Below are 12,892 nucleotides of genomic sequence, written 5' to 3'. Positions count from 1 at the left end.
TAAAAGTTATTAAGTGTACCAAATATAAACTTTGAGAAAAATGAAAAAAAGCCACTATAAAAAAAAGTCAATGTGGAGCCCGGGATTGCCACCGGGTGAGACACAGGTTTGACAGCTGCAGCAGACGGTCCTCTATGCTTCACACCGACCGTCCTGTCTGACCCATTTTTATACCATTTTCCTTGCCTGAGCCAGAGTCCCCTTTCTTCCTTTTCAAAGTGCATGTATTCATGTGGAGTTCTTTTCTCTGTGGCAAGTTGAACAATACGTGTCCGGAGAGTGATGAACACCTGTGTTTGCAGTCCCGGAATTCGGATTTGAGATGTACCTCCCTGATGGCTCTGACTATCTCGGTCTCGGATATTTATCGTGTATTTATCGTCCGGGTGTTTCTCGGACAACCTTGATGCATGATCCCTCTCTGGGCTGGCCACTTTCGTTCGCTTGTAAATAAAGTCCTCCCTCTCTCGTCCAGGTGGCTTTGACATGGTGTTGCAGTCGCTGTTGCTGGCTTGTGCGATTTAAAAACTTCTTATAAGAGTATAATTTAACAGCACATAACTATAAAATAGACGACAATTTTATTTGCACGAATTATCCTATAGACATATAACAGTCCTAATGATTCCTTGAGGCCTTGCAGTGTCACAATGTTCTCCATGGTTCCACAGGCCCCACAGTGTCATGTGACTCCTCTGTTCCATGAGTCCTGCAATGTCACAATGGACCTTTGGACCAATGGACCATGGGGCTTTGCAGTGTCACAACGCTCTCCTTTGGCTCCACAGGGTCCCAATGGAGCACTGATTACAGGCAGCCTCTCTGTGTTACCCTGGAGCTTTGTTTCCGTGGGGTCTCGCAGTGTCCCAAGGGAGCCTTGGCTGGATGGGGCCTCACAGTGTCACAATGATGCCTACATTCCACTGAGGCACACGGCGTCACTAGGGTCCCCTTGCTTCCATGAGGCCCAGCAATGTCACAGTGTTGTCCATGAATCCATGAGGACTCACAGTATCCCAATGGTCTCTTGATCTCACATGGTCCCACAGTGTCCCAATGGTCCCTTGGTCTCACAAGGCCCCACAGTGTCCCAATGGTCACTTCTTCTCACATGGCCCCACAGTGTAACAATGGTCCCTTGGTTCCATGGTTCCTGGTCTGGTGCATTCCCCTTTCCCCTTCTCAGGCCGCCCTGCCAGCTGAGAAATGCTCACTGGGCCTGGGCCTTGGCCAGCAGCCCCTGGGCTCAGCTCCTCTGGAGCTCATCACAGACACTGTCTGCTCCAGGCTCAACCCTTCATCCCCTGGGGAGATGCCAAAGCCTCCACAGGGAGCATTTCCCTTTGCTCAGGGGAATTTCTCACAGGTGCCTTGTAGTGACTCTTTGTGTCTGTGTGCACACAGGAGTGCCTGTGCTCAGGGAAATGTGGCAGAAATGCTGCTCTCTGAGGACTTTGATTGCCTTGGATAGCTGAGCCAGTCAGGCCTGGAAGTAAGGTTAAGTCATGTCTCCCTGATTCTTAAGATTTTCTAAAGCCTTCTGAGTTTCCATTCTGTTGGAGAACCTTCCCACACAATTTCTGTCAACAACATATTGTTTACAATCTTTTATGGGGCTGGACAAACTTGATGTACTAGTGCTTTGTCCAATGTCTTTGGACAGGTGGCCCATTCACTCTCCAATCCAATGTTACCTTTGGGAAAGTATAAAAGTTGGAGTCAGAGAATAAACTTTTCTCTTTACCTTGAAAATAGCAGGTGGCTCGCGTCGTGCTTTCACGTGTCTTATAGCGACAAAGTCACAAGCTGTAAGCAAAGTTAAATGCTGCTAAGAGTTGTTCTTTTGCTAATTTGTGAAGCTTAATAGAAGTTATAAGCAAAGTTGAATATTGTTAAGTGTTATTCCACAGCTCTCTTTAGCTTTTAGGCTGTATTCCTTTTATCCTTGCCCTCACTGTCCTTTCATCACACACACACACACACACACACACACACACCCCCCCCCACACACACACACACAAACACACAGAGACACACAGACACCGGGACAGTTCTTGACTCCTTTTTGGTTTGATTGCCTGGATTTTGTTTGGTTTTGTTGTTGCTTTGTTTCCTTGGTGTGCCTGAAGTGTCCAGTCAGGAGCAGAGTGACTCTTGCCAAGGAACTCTGTGGTGCTGTCACTTAATATTAAAGCTGTTTTATGCTACTCCCCTGCTGGGGATTTTTAAAGTGCTCTCAAGCCCTCCCTCATAAGAGGGTGAAGGAGCCCTGGCCAAGCTCTGGCCCTGGGGGCACAGGGATGCTGCTAGGGGGTCCCTGTCTCCCTGTTCCAACTGTGACGGCCCTGAGCCCCTGTCCCCGTGTCAGGCTCTGGGCTTGATCTCCTCAAACATCCTCAGCGGGAGGCTGCAGCGCCAGGGGCAGGGGGACCCAGAGGGACACGGGATGCCACCGGGCACGAGCAGCTTTGGACTTCTCTGGGAGGAACTGTGAGTGGGAGCTGGCTTGAAGTGACCTCCCCAGTAAGGTCACAGAGCCCCTGAGATGTCACACTGCCTCCTGGGATGTCACAGCCCACCCTGAGATCTCACAAATCCCCCTTGTGATGTCACAGAGCCAGTGCTGCTCTATCACTCTGGGATGTCATACAGTTGCGCTGTGATGGCACAGAAGACTCTGGCATCACAAAGTCAGCCCGTGTCACAATCCTTTAGTGCAAGCGGGAATCATGACAGTTCATTTTCCCCATCTCAGAATTAGCAGAAGTAGATAGGCTTATCATGAGAAACCGAATGTGATAAACATCTTAGAAATGCAAGGCTCCAAGTTATTAATTTTTAATTTAATAAAAGTTATTAAGTGTACCAAATATAAACTTTGAGAAAAATGAAAAAAAGCCACTATAAAAAAAAGTCAATGTGGAGCCCGGGATTGCCACCGGGTGAGACACAGGTTTGACAGCTGCAGCAGACGGTCCTCTATGCTTCACACCGACCGTCCTGTCTGACCCATTTTTATACCATTTTCCTTGCCTGAGCCAGAGTCCCCTTTCTTCCTTTTCAAAGTGCATGTATTCATGTGGAGTTCTTTTCTCTGTGGCAAGTTGAACAATACGTGTCCGGAGAGTGATGAACACCTGTGTTTGCAGTCCCGGAATTCGGATTTGAGATGTACCTCCCTGATGGCTCTGACTATCTCGGTCTCGGATATTTATCGTGTATTTATCGTCCGGGTGTTTCTCGGACAACCTTGATGCATGATCCCTCTCTGGGCTGGCCACTTTCGTTCGCTTGTAAATAAAGTCCTCCCTCTCTCGTCCAGGTGGCTTTGACATGGTGTTGCAGTCGCTGTTGCTGGCTTGTGCGATTTAAAAACTTCTTATAAGAGTATAATTTAACAGCACATAACTATAAAATAGATGACAATTTTATTTGCACGAATTATCCTATAGACATATAACAGTCCTAATGATTCCTTGAGGCCTTGCAGTGTCACAATGTTCTCCATGGTTCCACAGGCCCCACAGTGTCATGTGACTCCTCTGTTCCATGAGTCCTGCAATGTCACAATGGACCTTTGGACCAATGGACCATGGGGCTTTGCAGTGTCACAACGCTCTCCTTTGTCTCCACAGGGTCACAATGGAGCACTGATTACAGGCAGCCTCTCTGTGTTACCCTGGAGCTTTGTTTCCGTGGGGTCTCGCAGTGTCCCAAGGGAGCCTTGGCTGGATGGGGCCTCACAGTGTCACAATGATGCCTACATTCCACTGAGGCACACGGCGTCACTAGGGTCCCCTTGCTTCCATGAGGCCCAGCAATGTCACAGTGGTGTCCATGAATCCATGAGGACTCACAGTATCCCAATGGTCTCTTGATCTCACATGGTCCCACAGTGTCCCAATGGTCCCTTGGTCTCACAAGGCCCCACAGTGTCCCAATGGTCACTTCTTCTCACATGGCCCCACAGTGTAACAATGGTCCCTTGGTTCCATGGTTCCTGGTCTGGTGCATTCCCCTTTCCCCTTCTCAGGCCGCCCTGCCAGCTGAGAAATGCTCACTGGGCCTGGGCCTTGGCCAGCAGCCCCTGGCTCAGCTCCTCTGGAGCTCATCAAAGACACTGTCTGCTCCAGGCTCAACCCTTCATCCCCTGGGGAGATGCCAAAGCCTCCACAGGGAGCATTTCCCTTTGCTCAGGGGAATTTCTCACAGGTGCCTTGTAGTGACTCTTTGTGTCTGTGTGCACACAGGAGTGCCTGTGCTCAGGGAAATGTGGCAGAAATGCTGCTCTCTGAGGACTTTGATTGCCTTGGATAGCTGAGCCAGTCAGGCCTGGAAGTAAGGTTAAGTCATGTCACCCTGATTCTTAAGATTTTCTAAAGCCTTCTGAGTTTCCATTCTGTTGGAGAACCTTCCCACACAATTTCTGTCAACAACATATTGTTTACAATCTTTTATGGGGCTGGACAAACTTGATGTACTAGTGCTTTGTCCAATGTCTTTGGACAGGTGGTCCATTCACTCTCCAATCCAATGTCACCTTTGGGAAAGTATAAAAGTTGGAGTCAGAGAATAAACTTTTCTCTTTACCTTGAAAATAGCAGGTGGCTCGCGTCGTGCTTTCACGTGTCTTATAGCGACAAAGTCACAAGCTGTAAGCAAAGTTAAATGCTGCTAAGAGTTGTTCTTTTGCTAATTTGTGAAGCTTAATAGAAGTTATAAGAGAAGTTGAATATTGTTAAGTGTTATTCCACAGCTCTGTTTAGCTTTTAGGCTGTATTCCTTTTATCCTTGCCCTCACTGTCCTTTCGTCACAGACACACACACACACACACACACACACACACACACACACACACAAACACACAGAGACACACAAACACCGGAACAGTTCTTGACTCCTTTTTGGTTTGATTGCCTGGATTTTGTTTGGTTTTGTTGTTGCTTTGTTTCCTTGGTGTGCCTGAAGTGTCCAGTCAGGAGCAGAGTGACTCTTGCCAAGGAACTCTGTGGTGCTGTCACTTAATCTTAAAGCTGTTTTATGCTACTCCCCTGCTGGGGATTTTTAAAGTGCTCTCAAGCCCTCCTTCATAAGAGGGTGAAGGAGCCCTGGCCAAGCTCTGGCCCTGGGGGCACAGGGATGCTGCTAGGGGGATCCTGTCTCCCTGTTCCAACTCTGACGGCCCTGAACCCCTGTCCCCGTGTCAGGCTCTGGGCTTGATCTCCTCAAACATCCTCAGCGGGAGGCTGCAGCGCCAGGGGCAGGGGGACCCAGAGGGACACGGGATGCCACCGGGCACGAGCAGCTTTGGACTTCTCTGGGAGGAACTGTGAGTGGGAGCTGGCTTGAAGTGACCTCCCCAGTAAGGTCACAGAGCCCCTGAGATGTCACACTGCCTCCTGGGATGTCACAGCCCACCCTGAGATCTCACAAATCCCCCTTGTGATGTCACAGAGCCAGTGCTGTTCTATCACTCTGGGATGTCATACAGTTGCGCTGTGATGGCACAGAAGACTCTGGCATCACAAAGTCAGCCCGTGTCACAATCCTTTAGTGCAAGCAGGAATCATGACAGTTCATTTTCCCCATCTCAGAATTAGCAGAAGTAGATAGGCTTATCATGAGAAACCGAATGTGATGAACATGTTAGAAATGCAAGGCTCCAAGTTATTAATTTTTAATTTAATAAAAGTTATTAAGTGTACCAAATATAAACTTTGAGAAAAATGAAAAAAAGCCACTATAAAAGAAAGTCAATGTGGAGCCCGGCATTGCCACCGGGTGAGACACAGGTTTGACAGCTGCAGCAGACGGTCCTCTATGCTTCACACCGACCGTCCTGTCTGACCCATTTTTATACCATTTTCCTTGCCTGAGCCAGAGTCCCCTTTCTTCCTTTTCAAAGTGCATGTATTCATGTGGAGTTCTTTTCTCTGTGGCAAGTTGAACAATACGTGTCCGGAGAGTGATGAACACCTGTGTTTGCAGTCCCGGAATTTGGATTTGAGATGTACCTCCCTGATGGCTCTGACTATCTCGGTCTCGGATATTTATCGTGTATTTATCGTCCGGGTGTTTCTCGGACAACCGTGATGCATGATCCCTCTCTGGGCTGGCCACTTTCGTTCGCTTGTAAATAAAGTCCTCCCTCTCTCGTCCAGGTGGCTTTCACATGGTGTTGCAATCGCTGTTGCTGGCTTGTGCGATTTAAAAACTTCTTATAAGAGTATAATTTAACAGCACATAACTATAAAATAGATGACAATTTTATTTGCACGAATTATCCTATAGACATATAACAGTCCTAATGATTCCTTGAGGCCTTGCAGTGTCACAATGTTCTCCATGGTTGCACAGGCCCCACAGTGTCATGTGACTCCTCTGTTCCATGAGTCCTGCAATGTCACAATGGACCTTTGGACCAATGGACCATGGGGCTTTGCAGTGTCACAACGCTCTCCTTTGGCTCCACAGGGTCACAATGGAGCACTGATTACAGGCAGCCTCTCTGTGTTACCCTGGAGCTTTGTTTCCGTGGGGTCTCGCAGTGTCCCAATGGAGCCTTGGCTGGATGGGGCCTCACAGTGTCACAATGATGCCTACATTCCACTGAGGCACACGGCGTCACTAGGGTCCCCTTGCTTCCATGAGGCCCAGCAATGTCACAGTGGTGTCCATGAATCCATGAGGACTCACAGTATCCCAATGGTCTCTTGATCTCACATGGTCCCACAGTGTCCCAATGGTCCCTTGGTCTCACAAGGCCCCACAGTGTCCCAATGGTCACTTCTTCTCACATGGCCCCACAGTGTAACAATGGTCCCTTGGTTCCATGGTTCCTGGTCTGGTGCATTCCCCTTTCCCCTTCTCAGGCCGCCCTGCCAGCTGAGAAATGCTCACTGGGCCTGGGCCTTGGCCAGCAGCCCCTGGGCTCAGCTCCTCTGGAGCTCATCACAGACACTGTCTGCTCCAGGCTCAACCCTTCATCCCCTGGGGAGATGCCAAAGCCTCCACAGGGAGCATTTCCCTTTGCTCAGGGGAATTTCTCACAGGTGCCTTGTAGTGACTCTTTGTGTCTGTGTGCACACAGGAGTGCCTGTGCTCAGGGAAATGTGGCAGAAATGCTGCTCTCTGAGGACTTTGATTGCCTTGGATAGCTGAGCCAGTCAGGCCTGGAAGTAAGGTTAAGTCATGTCTCCCTGATTCTTAAGATTTTCTAAAGCCTTCTGAGTTTCCATTCTGTTGGAGAACCCTCCCACACAATTTCTGTCAACAACATATTGTTTACAATCTTTTATGGGGCTGGACAAACTTGATGTACTAGTGGTTTGTCCAATGTCTTTGGACAGGTGGCCCATTCACTCTCCAATCCAATGTCACCTTTGGGAAAGTATAAAAGTTGGAGTCAGAGAATAAACTTTTCTCTTTACCTTGAAAATAGCAGGTGGCTCGCGTCGTGCTTTCACGTGTCTTATAGCGACAAAGTCACAAGCTGTAAGCAAAGTTAAATGCTGCTAAGAGTTGTTCTTTTGCTAATTTGTGAAGCTTAATAGAAGTTATAAGCAAAGTTGAATATTGTTAAGTGTTATTCCACAGCTCTCTTTAGCTTTTAGGCTGTATTCCTTTTATCCTTGCCCTCACTGTCCTTTCATCACACACACACACACACACACACACACACCCCCCCCCACACACACACACACAAACACACAGAGACACACAGACACCGGGACAGTTCTTGACTCCTTTTTGGTTTGATTGCCTGGATTTTGTTTGGTTTTGTTGTTGCTTTGTTTCCTTGGTGTGCCTGAAGTGTCCAGTCAGGAGCAGAGTGACTCTTGCCAAGGAACTCTGTGGTGCTGTCACTTAATATTAAAGCTGTTTTATGCTACTCCCCTGCTGGGGATTTTTAAAGTGCTCTCAAGCCCTCCCTCATAAGAGGGTGAAGGAGCCCTGGCCAAGCTCTGGCCCTGGGGGCACAGGGATGCTGCTAGGGGGTCCCTGTCTCCCTGTTCCAACTGTGATGGCCCTGAGCCCCTGTCCCCGTGTCAGGCTCTGGGCTTGATCTCCTCAAACATCCTCAGCGGGAGGCTGCAGCGCCAGGGGCAGGGGGACCCAGAGGGACACGGGATGCCACCGGGCACGAGCAGCTTTGGACTTCTCTGGGAGGAACTGTGAGTGGGAGCTGGCTTGAAGTGACCTCCCCAGTAAGGTCACAGAGCCCCTGAGATGTCACACTGCCTCCTGGGATGTCACAGCCCACCCTGAGATCTCACAAATCCCCCTTGTGATGTCACAGAGCCAGTGCTGCTCTATCACTCTGGGATGTCATACAGTTGCGCTGTGATGGCACAGAAGACTCTGGCATCACAAAGTCAGCCCGTGTCACAATCCTTTAGTGCAAGCGGGAATCATGACAGTTCATTTTCCCCATCTCAGAATTAGCAGAAGTAGATAGGCTTATCATGAGAAACCGAATGTGATAAACATCTTAGAAATGCAAGGCTCCAAGTTATTAATTTTTAATTTAATAAAAGTTATTAAGTGTACCAAATATAAACTTTGAGAAAAATGAAAAAAAGCCACTATAAAAAAAAGTCAATGTGGAGCCCGGGATTGCCACCGGGTGAGACACAGGTTTGACAGCTGCAGCAGACGGTCCTCTATGCTTCACACCGACCGTCCTGTCTGACCCATTTTTATACCATTTTCCTTGCCTGAGCCAGAGTCCCCTTTCTTCCTTTTCAAAGTGCATGTATTCATGTGGAGTTCTTTTCTCTGTGGCAAGTTGAACAATACGTGTCCGGAGAGTGATGAACACCTGTGTTTGCAGTCCCGGAATTCGGATTTGAGATGTACCTCCCTGATGGCTCTGACTATCTCGGTCTCGGATATTTATCGTGTATTTATCGTCCGGGTGTTTCTCGGACAACCTTGATGCATGATCCCTCTCTGGGCTGGCCACTTTCGTTCGCTTGTAAATAAAGTCCTCCCTCTCTCGTCCAGGTGGCTTTGACATGGTGTTGCAGTCGCTGTTGCTGGCTTGTGCGATTTAAAAACTTCTTATAAGAGTATAATTTAACAGCACATAACTATAAAATAGACGACAATTTTATTTGCACGAATTATCCTATAGACATATAACAGTCCTAATGATTCCTTGAGGCCTTGCAGTGTCACAATGTTCTCCATGGTTCCACAGGCCCCACAGTGTCATGTGACTCCTCTGTTCCATGAGTCCTGCAATGTCACAATGGACCTTTGGACCAATGGACCATGGGGCTTTGCAGTGTCACAACGCTCTCCTTTGGCTCCACAGGGTCACAATGGAGCACTGATTACAGGCAGCCTCTCTGTGTTACCCTGGAGCTTTGTTTCCGTGGGGTCTCGCAGTGTCCCAAGGGAGCCTTGGCTGGATGGGGCCTCACAGTGTCACAATGATGCCTACATTCCACTGAGGCACACGGCGTCACTAGGGTCCCCTTGCTTCCATGAGGCCCAGCAATGTCACAGTGTTGTCCATGAATCCATGAGGACTCACAGTATCCCAATGGTCTCTTGATCTCACATGGTCCCACAGTGTCCCAATGGTCCCTTGGTCTCACAAGGCCCCACAGTGTCCCAATGGTCACTTCTTCTCACATGGCCCCACAGTGTAACAATGGTCCCTTGGTTCCATGGTTCCTGGTCTGGTGCATTCCCCTTTCCCCTTCTCAGGCCGCCCTGCCAGCTGAGAAATGCTCACTGGGCCTGGGCCTTGGCCAGCAGCCCCTGGGCTCAGCTCCTCTGGAGCTCATCACAGACACTGTCTGCTCCAGGCTCAACCCTTCATCCCCTGGGGAGATGCCAAAGCCTCCACAGGGAGCATTTCCCTTTGCTCAGGGGAATTTCTCACAGGTGCCTTGTAGTGACTCTTTGTGTCTGTGTGCACACAGGAGTGCCTGTGCTCAGGGAAATGTGGCAGAAATGCTGCTCTCTGAGGACTTTGATTGCCTTGGATAGCTGAGCCAGTCAGGCCTGGAAGTAAGGTTAAGTCATGTCTCCCTGATTCTTAAGATTTTCTAAAGCCTTCTGAGTTTCCATTCTGTTGGAGAACCTTCCCACACAATTTCTGTCAACAACATATTGTTTACAATCTTTTATGGGGCTGGACAAACTTGATGTACTAGTGCTTTGTCCAATGTCTTTGGACAGGTGGTCCATTCACTCTCCAATCCAATGTCACCTTTGGGAAAGTATAAAAGTTGGAGTCAGAGAATAAACTTTTCTCTTTACCTTGAAAATAGCAGGTGGCTCGCGTCGTGCTTTCACGTGTCTTATAGCGACAAAGTCACAAGCTGTAAGCAAAGTTAAATGCTGCTAAGAGTTGTTCTTTTGCTAATTTGTGAAGCTTAATAGAAGTTATAAGCAAAGTTGAATATTGTTAAGTGTTATTCCACAGCTCTCTTTAGCTTTTAGGCTGTATTCCTTTTATCCTTGCCCTCACTGTCCTTTCATCACACACACACACACACACACACACACACACCCCCCCCCACACACACACACAAACACACAGAGACACACAGACACCGGGACAGTTCTTGACTCCTTTTTGGTTTGATTGCCTGGATTTTGTTTGGTTTTGTTGTTGCTTTGTTTCCTTGGTGTGCCTGAAGTGTCCAGTCAGGAGCAGAGTGACTCTTGCCAAGGAACTCTGTGGTGCTGTCACTTAATCTTAAAGCTGTTTTATGCTACTCCCCTGCTGGGGATTTTTAAAGTGCTCTCAAGCCCTCCTTCATAAGAGGGTGAAGGAGCCCTGGCCAAGCTCTGGCCCTGGGGGCACAGGGATGCTGCTAGGGGGATCCTGTCTCCCTGTTCCAACTCTGACGGCCCTGAACCCCTGTCCCCGTGTCAGGCTCTGGGCTTGATCTCCTCAAACATCCTCAGCGGGAGGCTGCAGCGCCAGGGGCAGGGGGACCCAGAGGGACACGGGATGCCACCGGGCACGAGCAGCTTTGGACTTCTCTGGGAGGAACTGTGAGTGGGAGCTGGCTTGAAGTGACCTCCCCAGTAAGGTCACAGAGCCCCTGAGATGTCACACTGCCTCCTGGGATGTCACAGCCCACCCTGAGATCTCACAAATCCCCCTTGTGATGTCACAGAGCCAGTGCTGCTCTATCACTCTGGGATGTCATACAGTTGCGCTGTGATGGCACAGAAGACTCTGGCATCACAAAGTCAGCCCGTGTCACAATCCTTTAGTGCAAGCGGGAATCATGACAGTTCATTTTCCCCATCTCAGAATTAGCAGAAGTAGATAGGCTTATCATGAGAAACCGAATGTGATAAACATCTTAGAAATGCAAGGCTCCAAGTTATTAATTTTTAATTTAATAAAAGTTATTAAGTGTACCAAATATAAACTTTGAGAAAAATGAAAAAAAGCCACTATAAAAAAAAGTCAATGTGGAGCCCGGGATTGCCACCGGGTGAGACACAGGTTTGACAGCTGCAGCAGACGGTCCTCTATGCTTCACACCGACCGTCCTGTCTGACCCATTTTTATACCATTTTCCTTGCCTGAGCCAGAGTCCCCTTTCTTCCTTTTCAAAGTGCATGTATTCATGTGGAGTTCTTTTCTCTGTGGCAAGTTGAACAATACGTGTCCGGAGAGTGATGAACACCTGTGTTTGCAGTCCCGGAATTCGGATTTGAGATGTACCTCCCTGATGGCTCTGACTATCTCGGTCTCGGATATTTATCGTGTATTTATCGTCCGGGTGTTTCTCGGACAACCTTGATGCATGATCCCTCTCTGGGCTGGCCACTTTCGTTCGCTTGTAAATAAAGTCCTCCCTCTCTCGTCCAGGTGGCTTTGACATGGTGTTGCAGTCGCTGTTGCTGGCTTGTGCGATTTAAAAACTTCTTATAAGAGTATAATTTAACAGCACATAACTATAAAATAGACGACAATTTTATTTGCACGAATTATCCTATAGACATATAACAGTCCTAATGATTCCTTGAGGCCTTGCAGTGTCACAATGTTCTCCATGGTTCCACAGGCCCCACAGTGTCATGTGACTCCTCTGTTCCATGAGTCCTGCAATGTCACAATGGACCTTTGGACCAATGGACCATGGGGCTTTGCAGTGTCACAACGCTCTCCTTTGGCTCCACAGGGTCCCAATGGAGCACTGATTACAGGCAGCCTCTCTGTGTTACCCTGGAGCTTTGTTTCCGTGGGGTCTCGCAGTGTCCCAAGGGAGCCTTGGCTGGATGGGGCCTCACAGTGTCACAATGATGCCTACATTCCACTGAGGCACACGGCGTCACTAGGGTCCCCTTGCTTCCATGAGGCCCAGCAATGTCACAGTGTTGTCCATGAATCCATGAGGACTCACAGTATCCCAATGGTCTCTTGATCTCACATGGTCCCACAGTGTCCCAATGGTCCCTTGGTCTCACAAGGCCCCACAGTGTCCCAATGGTCACTTCTTCTCACATGGCCCCACAGTGTAACAATGGTCCCTTGGTTCCATGGTTCCTGGTCTGGTGCATTCCCCTTTCCCCTTCTCAGGCCGCCCTGCCAGCTGAGAAATGCTCACTGGGCCTGGGCCTTGGCCAGCAGCCCCTGGGCTCAGCTCCTCTGGAGCTCATCACAGACACTGTCTGCTCCAGGCTCAACCCTTCATCCCCTGGGGAGATGCCAAAGCCTCCACAGGGAGCATTTCCCTTTGCTCAGGGGAATTTCTCACAGGTGCCTTGTAGTGACTCTTTGTGTCTGTGTGCACACAGGAGTGCCTGTGCTCAGGGAAATGTGGCAGAAATGCTGCTCTCTGAGGACTTTGATTGCCTTGGATAGCTGAGCCAGTCAGGCCTGGAAGTAAGGTTAAGTCATGTCTCCCT

This window comes from Lonchura striata, chromosome 13 (assembly GCF_050655825.1).
Source record: "Lonchura striata isolate lonStrDom1 chromosome 13, ASM5065582v1, whole genome shotgun sequence".
NCBI classification, from domain to species: domain Eukaryota; kingdom Metazoa; phylum Chordata; class Aves; order Passeriformes; family Estrildidae; genus Lonchura; species Lonchura striata.
The sequence above is the reverse complement of the archived record's forward strand: the minus strand, read 5'-3'. Positions refer to the sequence as shown.